The sequence below is a fragment of the Rhipicephalus microplus genome, chromosome X (assembly GCF_043290135.1).
Source record: "Rhipicephalus microplus isolate Deutch F79 chromosome X, USDA_Rmic, whole genome shotgun sequence".
Lineage (NCBI taxonomy): Eukaryota > Metazoa > Arthropoda > Arachnida > Ixodida > Ixodidae > Rhipicephalus > Rhipicephalus microplus.
The window spans coordinates 331,836,497-331,852,017 of NC_134710.1; the positions used below are offsets into that span (position 1 = coordinate 331,836,497).

General features: G+C 46.3%; 2 long non-coding RNA genes across 2 annotated transcripts in view; one reads left to right on the plus strand and one right to left on the minus strand.

Annotated features, from left to right (window-relative positions):
* LOC142776283 (uncharacterized) overlaps positions 1–15,521 on the minus strand; it is a 367,738-nt gene that overhangs the window by 133,455 nt on the left and 218,762 nt on the right. The gene's annotated exons all lie outside the window — the stretch shown is intronic.
* LOC142777250 (uncharacterized) lies at positions 3,928–6,604 on the plus strand. The gene is made up of 3 exons (XR_012887990.1): positions 3,928–4,118; positions 5,100–5,178; positions 6,505–6,604. It is a non-coding gene; the product is annotated as an uncharacterized LOC142777250 (long non-coding RNA).

Here is a 15,521-nt window from a genome sequence, read left to right on the forward strand (position 1 = left end):
CTATGATCCCACGACTGCAACTTGAATCTATACAGACGCCAGCGGTGGTCTCGTTGCAGTTCTCGCTCAACGCAAGCCTGGATCCCCTGGGTATGTCGTCGCCTACGTCAGCAGAACGCTCAACAAGGCTGAGGTAAACTACAGTGTTGCCGAAAAAGAGTGCTTAGCCACACGTTGGCCAATTGTCAAGTTTCGCCCATACTTATATGGCCGCACGTTTGCTGTAGTTACAGACCATCATGCCTTACGTTGGTTGTCGTCGCTACAGGATCCATCAGGTCGCCTTGCTCGTTGGGCTCTGCGACTTCAAGAGTATGAAATCCACGTCGTTTACCGTTCCGGCCATCAACATGCCAATGCTGATGCGCTCTCGCGATCACCACTCTCCACTGAGGCTGCCTCTCTATCTTCTATAGAACACGCGCTGCAGCTCTTCACATCGACACAATGTCCTCTGCACAGCGCAACGACCCATGGATAACTTCGCTTCTGGACGTTTTATCTGAGGAACCGACACTTCCAACCACTCTAGCAATGCGACGCTAGGCTTCGCACTTCACCATTCGAGGTGGCCTCTTGTACCGGCGCAATTACTCACCAGACGGCAGAAAGTGGCTGCTCGTTATTCCCCGAAAGCTACGTTCTACAATCTGTGCATCATTTCACTCTGACCCGCAATGTGCTCATGCCGGTGTCTTCAAGAACTATGAACGTTTAAGGAAGCGGTGCTACTGGTGTGCAATGTTTACTTTTGTTCGACAGTTTATTCGTGGCTGCCACGAGTGTCAGCGACGGAAACAGCCACCCAATCCAGGAGCAGCTCCACTACAGCCGCTTGCATGCCATGACCACCCATTCGATCGCGTCGGAATCGACCTTTATGGACCACTGCCATTGACCACAGCAGGTAACCGGTGGGCTATCGTTGCTGAGAATCACCTTACAGGGTACGCTGAAACCGCTGCTCTTCTACGCTACCGCTCAGGACGTCGCAGCTTTCATTCTCTATCGGTTTGTGTTGCGTCATGGCTTTCCTGACGAGCTCCTCAGGGACCGGGGCCGCGTATTTCTATCCGACGTTCTCCAATTGCACTTCTTCGCCAGTGCCATATTGTACACCAGATGGGCACTGCTTATCACCATCAGACAAATGGCTTGACTGAGCGACCTTGCGAGACATGCTCGCGACGCATGTGGCATCTAACCAAACGAACTGGGACCTGGTTCTTCCGTTTGCGACCTACACGTACAACACCGCTACCCAAATCACCACCAGATTTTTCCCATTCTTTCTTCTATATGGACATCAACCATCGCACACAATTGACACTTTGCTGCCATACGCACCAGATGCATCTGAGTGCACGACCATGTTCGAGGCCTCCCGTCATGCTGAAGAATGCCGCCAACTAGCGAAGCAGTTTACTACGGCTGACCAGCAACGCCAGAAAAAGGCCCGCGATGACGACCAACCTCCTGCCGCAAAGTATGCCCCTGGAACCATTGTGTGGCTGTATGTACCACCCTGTGCACCTGATTTGTCTACCAAGGTACTTTCAAATTACCATGGTCCATACCGCGTGGTAGAGCGCACATCGCCCGTCAATTACGCCATTGAACCGCTTACGCCGCTCGGTGACCATCGTCGGCGTGGACACGATAATGTTCAAGTGGACCGCTTGAAGCCGTACTTCGACCCACTCGTTCCCACCTGTTAGATCGCCAGGATGGCTTCATCTTTCTCGACGGGGGCAATTAAAATGAATGAATGATGCAACACTAGGGAACAACAAGCATCATCGCAGAGTAAGGCACCACAAGATCGGCGCTCGAGCTCCATCATCCTCCTCGTCCTGTGGCTACCTAGAATCTTCCACCGGCCCGTTAGGTTCGCCAAATAAACCTGTTTACACTCTTTTAAAGTTATCAACAGCACGGCTAAATCTCTGCCTCTACGCTGAGCTCCGACAACACCCACCGCCAGAGCTATTCACGGAGACAACGGTTGAACATACGAGAAACGGAGAAACGCTTGCTCACATTGCGCTTGGCTGTTCGTCGTTATGGCGCATATTGTCTTTCTGCTGTAGAACATTCCGCGTCTCTATACTTAGCTTAGAGAATAATGTCAGCTCTTGTTACCAGGAAGCCTTACAAAAATCTAAACAACTCCATCTCTCTCTTAAAGTGAAAACACCATACAAGAAACAAATTGTGTTGATGAAATAGTGATTGATTTATATGTGGGAATTAACGTCCGAAAACCACCATATGATAACGAGAGACGCCATAGCGAAGGGCTCCGGAAATTTGACCATCTGGGGTTCTTTAACGTGCAGCCAAATCTGAGCACACGGGCCTACAGCATTTCCGCCTCTATCAGAAATGCAGCCGCCGCAGACAGGATTCGATCCCTCAAACTGCTGGTCAGCAGCCGAGTACATTAGCCACTAGACCACCGCGGCGGGGCTGTTATGTAATGTGGAGCTCAGCTCTTTACTGCTAGATTGCCCCGTATATGCTACGTATAAATGACAAGTGAAACAAAAGCAACACGCCGCGACCTTCACCGACCTTCCATACAGAACACACTGCGGTACCCTGAAACATGGAGTATGACCGAGGGAACAAAGTTGGACCATATCCTCTAAGGGCACCCTTATGAGATTCGAAGCAACAGCGCTGCGCATGGGTGGCATCACGGGTTGAACGGCGCTAACGCAGGTGCTGCGGGGAACACTAGAAGATTCCTTTCAAGCGATGGCTGGCGTAGGTCTTGTAAGGGACACGTACAGATAGTTTAAACGTGTGCTTTAGGCACGCTTCAGGTTTATTCCGCGCGAAACGACTAGTCAGTGATGTAGCGAGCGGCGGTTGCGGCAGATGTTGCGGGCGAACGGACAAGATGGCAGCTGCGGGCAGGTAAGAGAGATGCACTCTAAGCCAAAAACGGCCGAAATGGGAGCAACGGCTGTTTTTACTCCTTCAGACCGACTGTTACTCCCCGAAAAGACTAAGCGGAACAGGATGGCCGACTTGTTCGAGAATGGGGGAGTAACTGTATTCATCTGAAGTTTGTAAGGGAGCAACGGAAGGAGGAACCGCTGTAAATGATCTCGTCACGCAACGGTTACTCCCCGGCAGGACACCGCACACAAATATGCATGCCGCCCACATTGATATTCATGGGCCAGATTATTGTTTGTTCTGTGTGCCAAACTTCACCAAACCAAAACAGTGATTTATTTTAGCATCCGTAGATAATAAGATAGCAGCGCTGGCTGAACACAGAAGGCCTGAGAATACAGTACGGCAACTACCTAACACACGCAGCAGCAGAATGGAGAGTTGGCACGTCAAAGCGGACCGAACGCCGAAACACGTGCAAAACAACAATAAAAAAAAGCCTAGACATGCCGTTCGTCCGCGAAGTAAGGGCGTCAAAGTCGATCAAGCACCGAAACACGTGCATAAGGAGCCTCCCCCCCCCCCAGATATATCGGAGAAGAAAAAAAAAAGCGGACCCAGACGCGCTTCTCATCAGACATACACTTAGTAGCACGCTTCCCCCTGTAGTTTGAGGGCAGAATGACAAATCTGCGCCATCTGCGCCCACACGACAAGTGTGGCGCTAGTGTAGCAAACGATGTAAGTTACAAAGTAATTTTTATTCAGTGTTTATGTTTACTAGCACTAAATAAAAATTACACTAAATTTTTTATATTTAATTATGAGTTTTAGTGTACCTCAGTTTTTTTTATAAATGTATTAGGAGAACACACTGAAATCATTGCGCTGACGCCTGTGCTGCCACTGCTCGACGTTTTTTTTTTCGGCGCAACTAGGTTCGCGTTCGCACTACTCATATTCATATGGTATGTGGTCGGCGAGCACATGGACATGCGAGCTTGTGAGCTATGCTTTGATCGTGTGTGTGTGTCGCAGATTTGCGTTTCTACCTATTCGTGATGAAGGTTAGTGTATATTTATCTTTATTGAGTGCGAAGTAGTTGTGGATTTTGCTGCTGGGTGGAACAAACACATCGTAAACACGTCTTCAGCTATCTGCAAGCCTGTTCGCTCGTCGGACAAAGGACTGTGCATGCATCAGCGTGCAGGTGAGTGGCATTTCCAGCAACATTTAATGCTCTTACAATACATTGTTGAGTGGTTGCGCTATTGAAAGAGAAATGATTTGCTCTTATTCACCGTATCCATTGCTTGCCGTATCGGACTAAATTACCTCTATTACCGCCTGCATACCCTCTTGCTTCCCCTGTCACCGCTGCAGTGCCAGTGTACTTTTGCAGTTAAAAGTTCATTTCCGCAACACTACCTCGCTTGAAAAAACTTTGGGGCGGGGTTGTAGCTGCATTCATACTGGCACTTTTCTACCATTGGCTTTATGTAATGTTAACGGCTGAGTGTTGGGGCCTTGGGCCGCATTTTTTAGAGCTGTAAAGTGTATGTAAATCAGTAAGTGAACAAACCATTGTCGCATCACTTCACTGGCATAGCCAGGCGGTTGCGCACAGAATTTTTTTAGGCCGCGCGTAGCGAGCTCATAATGACGACCATATTCGCTTGCCCGGCCTCCAATTCAGATAAGCGGACCCCCCCCCCCCCCTCCCCGCACGCCTCAAAAAAAAAAATAAAAATTGCCCACATCACTGCGTCACTTGCTTCACCTCTGCGCTGAACGTACTATTTTATAAGCGCACCATTAAGCGAGCAATTTACATATGGACAGAACAATTGGAGGAGGAATGACCTAAATCTTCCAGATTTCTTTAGTCATGCAAAACCTTCGCAAAACTGAATATTGTAAAAGACAATCATAAATGCTGTATGTTCTCGTTAGCGTTGCCATTATTCTGCATCATGAAATCTTTATGCGCTGTGAAAACTTGGCATGCCGTTGAAGTCACATATCGACGTTAATACCAATCGACGAAAATTTCGACAACCTCAATAACGCCGTTTGGGATTTGCCGCAAGCACATAATTAGGCTGATTCCCGCTTGGCTGTTATTAACCTGACTTCACTGCTACCAAATGAAACAATATTTGATGCATGTCTTTTACTACTTTTTTTTCAGGGATATGACACAAATTTGGTTATACTGCAGATAAAGATGCTCCCAACGATGCTAAAGTACAGAAAGCAAGTGAATTTTGGTAAGTGCAGACTTTTTGCACTACGTATATGAAAGCATCGCTTTTTAGGGGCAAACTGTGCATGTGTTGGCCAGAGAATAGTTCATCATGCCACATGGTTACACTGGCACTGACAATTTGACATGGCTCCGCTGGCCCGTGTGTGTGCTCACACTGTTACCGTTAAGATAAAATGTTTATGTTTTCATTGCAGGGATTGCTGTTTGTACTAGAAAGCCAACAGCCAAGATTTGTTTACGCTGGTACTCCTAAAAGTACGCTTTCCCTATTTACATGGATTTTGGCTTGCTCAAAGCATAACAATTGGGCCTAGATTCACAAAGCTGTCCATGCGCAGGCCTTCATAACAGCGTTTCTTGACTTGCCTTTACCCTGTTTTCTGCTGATGTTTCGTGGGTTTAAAAGTGCCACAGCATGTTGACCTCCCCCACTCTGAAATATTCGCGTTCAAAGTTCTGCAAGAGTGGGCTTAACTTTCTTGTGCACCTCCTTGCTAGTCCAAAATACAGAAGTGTTATGCTCTTACTAGAGGTGGCAGTGTTTCTAATGTTTGTATTTCCATCACATTGACCAAGTATGCGATCTTGGCTTGACTGGTAGCACATCCTCAACAAATGTCTCTGTGGCACATGTAGAAGGCAGTACAAAGTAAATAGGCAGACATTCACACCGGGAGCTAACTTCTAATAATGGTTTTTTTTTTTGGAAACCCCGGTGCGCTTATTCCAATTTGTCTAACAAAGCAGTAACCTGTTTGGCTGTGAACCAACAAGACGTTGAACTAATAAAAGCTTCACATCTTGTTGCTCTCAAATATATATGTATTGGCAAGCTATCTGTGACACTGTCAAACAAAGAATCAGAATATCTATGCATGCCTTAAAATATATTGCTTCGTTCACATATCTCGTGGCTGTGACTCGACAACCGAGTGAACAAATGCACCCTAGTTTACGTGTTATTTGCCACACACATGATCTCACTTAGAATGCCCATTGGTAAATGGGCTCATAGAAATGTCACTCAGCTGTGTATAGGAAACAAGTTAACTGAACCTAAGGGTATCTAACTGCTACAAGTATGCCTTGTTGAGGCGCTGCACATTTTCTTCCAGAATATTGCTGTCTGAGACATCATGTGAAAAGAGTCTACCAGATCAGCATTTATATGGCTTGCCAAGTAACGTTTGGCCGAACCTTCCTTTTATTTCACATTTCGTTTTGCAGTAGACATCCTAGAATGTAAGCGCTGCTGCAGTGTGTGTGACTCATTGTTATGTATTGATTCTGGCATGTTTAACCTAACACTTCTTTTTTTTTCTTGCAGCAATGAGATGCTTCACATATGCCTGTGGTGACATTCCGCTGTGCTAGCCTGATGGAAACACCAGCTGCGAAACTTAAGTCCTTCAGCATTGAAGAAGTTGACCTTCTCTCACCAATGATGACACAGACTGCCCTATGCTAGAAATTCAAGATAGTTTTTCCACGGATGACGCAGAAAGCCTTTGATGTATTATGGTGCTTGTTTAGTGCTGGCTGTGGTGTGGCGAAGTCTACTTTTACGTGTGCTCACACGTCGCCTCATAAAAATAACAATAAAGCATTTATTTTCCTTTCAAAATTGTCCACTTTTTGTGTTAGAAGCACCCAAGCAGTGCTCTTCCAAGGAGCTCTCGCCATGTGTTAAGCGTGTGACAAGCATACTCGAGATAAATACTCATTTCCCCAAGGAGTAACTGGAAGCATGTTGGTTTCAGAGAGTAACTGCGAACACGTGGGAGGAACGGTAAAGAGTAACTGTTGCTCTTAGAAGAGCAACTGGTGGGAGTAATGGTTGGTCTGCAGGGAGGAACTGGAGGGAGTAACTGTTCATCCCCCGAAGGAGGAACTGAAAGGAGAGCAATGGTTCCTCCCTCTACAGTTACTCTTTTTAGGGGAGTAATGGGAGTGGCAATGCAATTGCTCCCTGAAAGGAGCAACCCCTATACCCCTGTTGCTCCCTTTTGGCTTAGAGTGTGGCAGCTGCGGGCAGGTAAGAAAAAGAGAGTGACGTCAGAGCGCACTGTGAGAGCAGCGTAACGTCAACGCGCAGCATGTGCGTGACCCCCTTGGCAACGCGCCAACACCTGCGGCGCGCTGTTCGTTTGTACGGAAGGCTAGCGTTTACATGCTAGTTAAAGAGCTGATTCGCATCTAAAACAGTGCAAGCACTAGAGCACATCTTCAAAACTACAGACATGTGTGCCTAGGTGTAAAACTGCACAAAATATTGCAACCACAACCTCTATCATCATTTTAAATATTGAACGCTTGATTACTGTATATAGGTACGTAACTGCACCCCCTTTCTCTGAATAATCTTCATTCCGTTATCCCAAGTGCTGGGTAGCAAACTGGACGCCCGTCTGGTTAATCTCTATCCTCTTCCTGCTTTCTCTCTCTCTTGAGTGACAGAGCTTACTTCTAAAGGTTGCGTAAGCCTTCCCGAGTGCCATTTCATATACTTACCTTCTTAATATCTGCGCCTGACTCTACGATTGCGTAAGCGGGTCGTCTTCAAGCTCGGAAACCTGTGTACGCGTGCACTTCGGTGCAAGCTGTCCTCATTTTTACTATTATATCAATCTTCATCATCTTCGTGCGAGTAATATACTCTGTGGGGGCATAATTTACTCACTTAACTCAGCTCTCGATTCTCGAGCCCTATGGCATTGTTTATACTTACAATGATGCTTGATGAAATCGTTGCTATCACGCGAGAAAACGTAGTGGTCACTATTACAAAATAACCTTGGCTCTTATCTAAAGTGAAAACTCTTCGAATACGGGGTGTGTTGAAGAGGACGTTTCGACAAACAGACTTATCCTTGGCAGCAACAAATACAAGCGTGCTCGTGAAAATTTCGGCTCCAGCGCCACCTTGTATTTGAGGATTTTTCACCTCTTCAAGCATTCGTCTTCCCTGAAAAATCTGCCTTATATTTTTATTTCAATAATTACAATTGACAAGAAAAGGGAGTAGGTGAGGGAATTTGCCACCAGACTTCTTCATGGTTCCTTATAACAGTAGGACGAACTGAAATCAGGGGTCATTTTGATCCAAGTGGCTGCAGAGGTTGTAGAGGTAGAACGCGGGACGTGCGCGTCTGATAAAATATAGAGAATTTTAGTTTACTGTACGCAAGGCTGTACGTACGCAACGTGTGGCGCACTGCGTACGCTACGTTTAGGAGTGCCTCCTACAGCATTAGTTTACGAGGCGCAACATTTGAAACGCCCACTGCACCTGAGCGTCAACAGGCCTGCCTTTGAATGTTGCTTTATACGTTATCTTATGGAGAAGCAAGCAGCTGTAATTACCAATATTCATCGACGGAAAAACACAAGTCAGATCATGAGGCAAGGCATCGTTTCGGAGGACGAGTGCTGTTTTTTGGTGTTGAGGCTAGGTCAACTGGCAACATGAGAGGCGGAGACAGCAATGACGATCACTTGCTGCCAATTTAACATTTATTGTTTGCTACAGACAATTTCATAGACCCCGACAAAAAAAAAAAGAACCAAGCTTTGGTTTCTACACGCTGAATACGAATGCCCCCATTGGCGGCGGTGTCTCCACGTGTCATTCTTCACGTGCCGTAAGAGCTGCTTTCAGAATTAATTATAAGGACACCATGTGCGAGAAAAATCACCCGAGTTTGATAGAACACTGACGTGCATTAACATGGACGCTAAATGCATGACTAGAACAAACCTTCACTTTATATAACACTTGGAATGCTTTTGCAGGCAATCATTCAGACATCATCCGCTCAGACACACGTTGCCACCACGACAGTTCAAATGGATCACACACGTTCCCTCGTATAAAACCCACAAATCCTTCGCGGTGCTTCACGTCACCATCGGGTTCCTGCTTCTTCCTAAACGACGTTTTCTGATCATTCAACGTTGCACTACAGCTTTGCAGCGATCACAGTCCACATCACTTGTTCACCTATTGGCTTCAGGTTACTCCAAAATTCACACGGACTACAGCTTACTCCGTTATTAGGTCCACCGAAATTCACACGAACTTCGTTCGCTGCTGCAACCACCATAGTGTTTCCGCACCCGCACATGATCGACCCCCGCTCATGCTCGAAGCGAAAGCGCGTGATTTAAAAGCACCAGCTAAAAGGGTCTTGTGTTCCCTTGAATTGAGGAAATAGAGAGCCTCGGAGGGAGAAGTCAGGAAGCTTGAAAATATGTACAAGCACAGCTTAAGCAAGAGCAGCTGCATGCTTTAAAAGTAGCTTTTTGCGAAGTACGTAGTATCAGGAATAGTGAAACATTTCGGTCTGATTCCATTCTTTTACGCTGTTCTCCGTTGCCTCAAATGACAACTCGCCTTCTATACATGCACTGACATCGGCCGGCCCGGATAGCTGGAGTGTTAAAAATTGAATAGAATCCTATGTAATCGTTAAATTATACTGGTCCAGTTTAGCATAAATGCTGTTGGCACGGCTTTGCTTCTTTCGAGAGCCAAATCGCTCCCCGTTATACGCGGCACTTGTATGGTACTGGACGGGCAAACATTCCATGTGGCAGCAGTAGAATACGTCCGAAACACCTTCCAAGAATATCGCCTCTTCCTTTTTCTCTCGGGAAGACAATTTCGTGGCAAACCGTCTGATGGAAGATATTTGGGCAAGATGAGTTTCCGACTCTCGAAAGCATGTACGAATCGGCGTGATCGAACGCCACAGCCAGAACGACGATCGGCTAAAGGTATAGCTTTATAAGACGCAACACAGTACGGAATTCATTCGCGTAGTGGCGAAAAGGGCAAAAGAAAAAGCGGGAAAACGCGAGAGCGAAACTTGTGCATTCCCTCCTTTCGAGAGAAACAAACCAGCGCTCCAGAAAATCAAGCAGTACAGATCAGCGAGAGCGAACGGCTGCGCAGAATGATCTTTCAGGTCCGTGCTTGAATGCAGGGCGGCCGCCACCTTGGCAGCCGGAGTGAATGAGACACTTTTCCGGGAGAATCGTCTTCGTTTCTCGTTGCCTCTTCGTGGGCAGCTAGTTCATTTTACACGGCGTGTCTTTATTTGTTTTTTTTTACCTCGTCGCTGCGTCTTTCTTGTGAAACTATTCTTCCTTTTTGTCCCTCTCTTTGCCCCGCTTGCGTTAAATGTGTACCAGCCCGCTTACACACTTGGACGGCACTTCTTCTGCCTCTCTGAAGAATCCGAGAAAAGCGGCAGTAGTGGTCCCGTCATCACAGCGACTCTTCAAGCGGCAACGGCTAATCCCACCAAGAGACGGAGAATCAGCAACCGTCCGGAAGGCCACGCTCTGGCTCCGAGTTAATCACCCTTTTCCGTCGCTCCATTACGGAAGAGCGCCATGCGGTGGTCACATCTCTGTGTAAGCGTGCAGCACTGCTGGCAGTTTTCCTGCTGTACCCACCCAGTTCATCTACCTTGGTTCTTTTTTGCGATAGTAATTATATGGACAATCTCTGGCGTCACTCACCATATATATATATATATATATATATATATATATATATATATATATATATATATATATATATATATATATATATATATATATATATATATATATATATATATATATATATATATATATATATATATATATATAGCCCTTCCTTATTGTGCACATGTGTGTAAAATCACACGGTAGTTTCCTCGGGTTTGACACCGTCCAAGTAGTACCACCGCCGCGGCTGAGAATCAAACCAGCGACCTCATGCTCAGGAACAGTACACGGTGGAATGCAGTACACCAGGCAGAAAGAAGCCTGATAGCCCGTCCGCCACTTGTGGGACTAGTTTCGCAAAGGGTCAAGCGTGGTCCTCGCAAGGAAGAATGCACCATCAACTGCCCATACAAAACAGCGTTTCGCTGATAAGACGTGCGGAACTTCCCAGTGACACCGCAGTGAGGTTCAGCGCCGAGTGTTCTGATGGCATACGCGCAACTTTCTTATCAGTAGTCAGGTGTCATCCCTCACCTCGGTTGGCCTAACTGAGCAACCCTAATAGGAGCTGCATTTCGTTATAGATATCCAGTTGCTTTTCTGGAATGAGCACTGTGGAAATACACTTCAAAGTTTGTCCGAAACAACCACCCATTTATTTTGTTCGCCTTGTTCAGTAGGCAAAAATAATTCAGCTTGCACGCCCTCCCACCTCCTTCCCCCTCCACTCCCCTACCCAGCTTTTCGATACTTCCTCTGAACTACTGCATCTCAAGTGAAGCCTTAATTAGAACTAACAAACGGGAAATTCTAAATAAAATTCCCCTTTCATGCATGCCGTCACGCAAGCCTGCCATAATGCAGGAGGAGTGAGCGCATGGCGGTAATTTCGCTGCTTTCGTGCATAATTTTCCTAGAAGAATGGACTAGAGCATACTAAAGGCAACGCTGTGCTATGTTAACAAAAAATACCACAAAAAGAGTAAATGTAGTGTTTTCTCTCTTCATTTTTTAATACTGGTGGCAAATTATGCAACGAAAGATTGAGGACTTCCACAAGTAAAATGTTGAGGTAGAATCAAAGACAGATGTGCAAGGGGCAGCGGTAATTCTCAGCAGCCTGGTGAATGAACGAGAGGTCAATCCTGGCGACCAGGCGCTAGAATCTCTGCAGAACTTCGTTAACTCAACTCATTTATTTACAGGAGAGTCTGTTCAAGAAAAAAAAAGTTCATCCGAGAATCGAGAGCCAAATTGGGCAAGATGAGGCTGGAATTTTCGAGTCATGACCGGTTGCTATCGCATTCTTTGAACCAAAAAAAAACGTAAATTAATTCAATTCTGCCGTTACAAAAATCTGAGGAAGAAAACAAAGGAATTCATTATGGAACTAGAGAAGAACTTCACGAGTGTACCTTGTGCAATGGAATGGAAAAGTATAGCCGTAACGTGAACACATAGGAAAACAGCACCACCGATCAGAGCGGGGTAGCACGGATCAGAACGGGGTAGCAAGGGAAAGACATAGATCTGTGGAGGCTATAGAGATGCCCATAAATGACAAACGAAGTCGAGTAACAGCATCAGATTGTATGTACACCGACAGATGGGAAACACCCTGAAAGACGACGTGAAGTTGGGTGGTACGATGAAGTTAGAAACTTCGCAGGTTTAAAATAATTTGAGCTTACGCCAGGTAAGACTGAAAGTTGGCATAGTTGGCGATACTTCATGGGCGAAAAAAGCTCGCAGACGGAAACAGACGAAGATAAGGTAACACAAGACAGCGCTTGTGTTGTGTTACCCAACCTTGGTCTCGATGCGCGTTGTTTTCGCCCATCATGATGCATATGCCAAAGTGGACAGACACATATGCCAATACCAAGGGCGCTAGCATGTGGCTCGTACATGTAAAAAAAAGTTTTTTTTAAAACTGAAAAAAAAATTGCGGCGGTGAGCTGACATGCGCGCAAAGGAAATGCAAACTTCGCGTGTAACAGCTATCGTAGCTCCAGAAAACAATGCATGCTGTAGCTTTGCACTGATATATATGCAGTCGCAAAGCAAAAGTGTTCGCCTCGGTGGAACAGTGACTATGGTACTTGGCTGTTGACTCGAATTTCTCCGGTTTAAACCTGGCCGCGGCGGTCGCATTTCGACGGAGGCGAAATGGTAGAGGACCGTGTACTGTGCGACGCCAGAGCAAAATTGCCGCCCCGCCGCGGTGGTATAGTTGCTAAGGTACTCGGCTGCTGACCCGCAAGTCGCGGCATAAAATCCCGGCTGTGGCGACTGCATTTCCGATGGAGGCGGAAATGTTGTAGGCCCGTGTGCTCAAATTCGGGTGCACGTTAAAGAACCCCTGGTGGTTGAAATTTCCAGAACCCTCCACTACGGCGTCTCTCATAATTGTACGGTGGTTTTGGGACGTTAAACCCCGCATATCAATCAACCATATGGTCAAAATTTCCGGAGTAATCCACTGTGTCGTCTTTCATAATCTTATCGTTGTTTTGAGGCTTAAAACTCGATACTATATCTGGCTGTACAGCACATCAAAATATTTAGACGCAGTTCTGTGAATTGTCAAGTATCGCGTTCCATGTACAGCGCTGAAATGTCGATCAATACGATGTTACTTGCGCGTCTTTACTTGAGTTACCTGCATCCGCAAAACAAGCGTGGCGCACAAAAAAGAAAGTAGCCTAAGCACGAGCGCTCTCAACGAGCCAGTTTGAACAGCCACTTGGGTGCTGTCTGTGCGTTTGAGAAGTGCAACGTCTGCGCACATGCACGCAAAGAGCGAGTAATTTCACTACTTCGTTCTTTTGGGATAAATTATTCTTTCGTGCTCTAAAAGAAGAAAATGTGAGAGGAGGCTGCATTGAAGTGTGGGTAAGTCCACCATACGCACATCGCAGTTCAGTCGTTTGCGAAAAAAAAGAAAAGAGCTCCTGCGCATCGTCAGTGTTGCTTATTTAAGGAGAATTTTCCGGTATATGGAGTGCAGGTGGGTCTTGAGGCTTGTCTTCGTTATTGCATTATATTTTTGTGCCCGACATGTGTAGCAGCGGTTCTGCGACGACCCTCAAAAGATATAGAAATGACATTCGCCGATTGATTATGATCTTTGCAGAGTAATTAACTAATAATTAAGAACAGTGTCACCGGTGGCTACGAAATTACTGCTCTCTGTTGTACGATTTACTTTCTTAAGTACACGTTAAAGAAGTTCCCCTGGTGTTAGACGTTGTCCGGAGCACTCCACTTCGGCGTGTCTCACAGGCCGTCTCTCTTTGAGATATCGAACCCCACCAAACAAACTAACCAACCAAGCTTTGTTTCTTTCTTAGGTAAAAAAAAACAATAACATCATCTAAGCCTGTTGAATGTGTCCCCACTGGTACAGTAGTGACCATTTCCCATTTCCATGACGACGGTTTTTTGTTTGTTTCTGGTATCACACGAGGGGCCTATGACCGGTATGCATCCAGAGAGTGAACGATGTAATATGAATGAGATGATGACCTGCCTTTGGACGCAGGCCGGATTGTGTCGACGAATGTTCAGGAGGGCGGCGAGGGACTCTTTCCTCCTTACCCTGAAAATGGGTGTCCGGGCTTTCGGCGAATGATAATTATACGAGAGATGGCACTGAGAGGATTCCCCGCGTTAACGCCTCGGGCACTATCAGGCCGACGAAAATGTCCCTAAGCTCATGTTCAAGTCAACGCACTACAGCATCTTCTCTCTCTTTTTCTCCCATGCGGCCGCCAATGTTATACCATCGCCTCGTAGTCACATGGGAGCCCTCTGATTGGTACACCTAAAGGAATGGTGCACATGGGCAGGAGTGCCGAAAAAATAACAATACCGTGACTTAAACAGAAAGAAAGTGAAACAATGGGACAGCCATCAAGAAGGGCGAAGACAAAAATAAACACGAAAGAAGGGAGCGAGCAGCGTGAAGTGTGATCACGGCCCCGCAAGGACGACGGGACGTGGAAACTGACAGTCCCGGAAACCCTGCGACTCGCCAATGGGCGTGCGTAATGAACTCGGCGTGTGTGCGGCTTACCGGCTGAGTAGCAGCAAAGACTTCGACTTGAGCTCCTCGTCCCCGCAGAGGAGCTCCCGCGAGAGGATTTAGCTTCACTGCACTGTTCTATATCCATCGCCCGCGAATCGTTTTCCTCTTATAGGTTTGCTTCACATACACTGCTACGAGTGTTTTCGTACTGTTTTTTTTTCTTTTACTCATTTATGTTCCCATCGAAGCGTATTAAAGTTAATTGGGGAGATTAAGGGAATGGCGTAGCCCGAAACTCTATACGGCAGGAGAGCCCGTGAATATTTTGCGCTTAAGCACGTTCTAGGAGCCACCTTCGCGAAATTCCATACACTCTAACATTTTTTTCGAGAGCTATACGGCTAGTGTAGGCTGAATAGAAATTAAGTCGAGTTTGATAAGCAGTGTTTGATAAGGTGGAGATGAACTTACACTGCACCGGCACTACGAGTACACTGCGGTGTAAGAATATAGTTTTAGTTTATCCTTTCGGAGTCTAAAGAAAGAAACGAATGCACTTGTTAAGCCGTACGCTCACGTTAGTTGTTTCACTCTTGTTTAAACCACTAAGTGAGAAGGGCTCTAAAGAAAGGAGCGAGATAGAGTCGCGTGTGGTTATATTAAGCTATGTGTGAACTCGCGGCCGAGTAGATTACAGAGGACTCATTGGCCCTGCCTACGATCGCCTCTCTCTGAAGGCCTGCCATAGATTGCAGGCTAATTTTTTTCTGTGTGAGCGCGCGCGGGAACTGCAGCCGCTGTTGTAGACATAAACATTC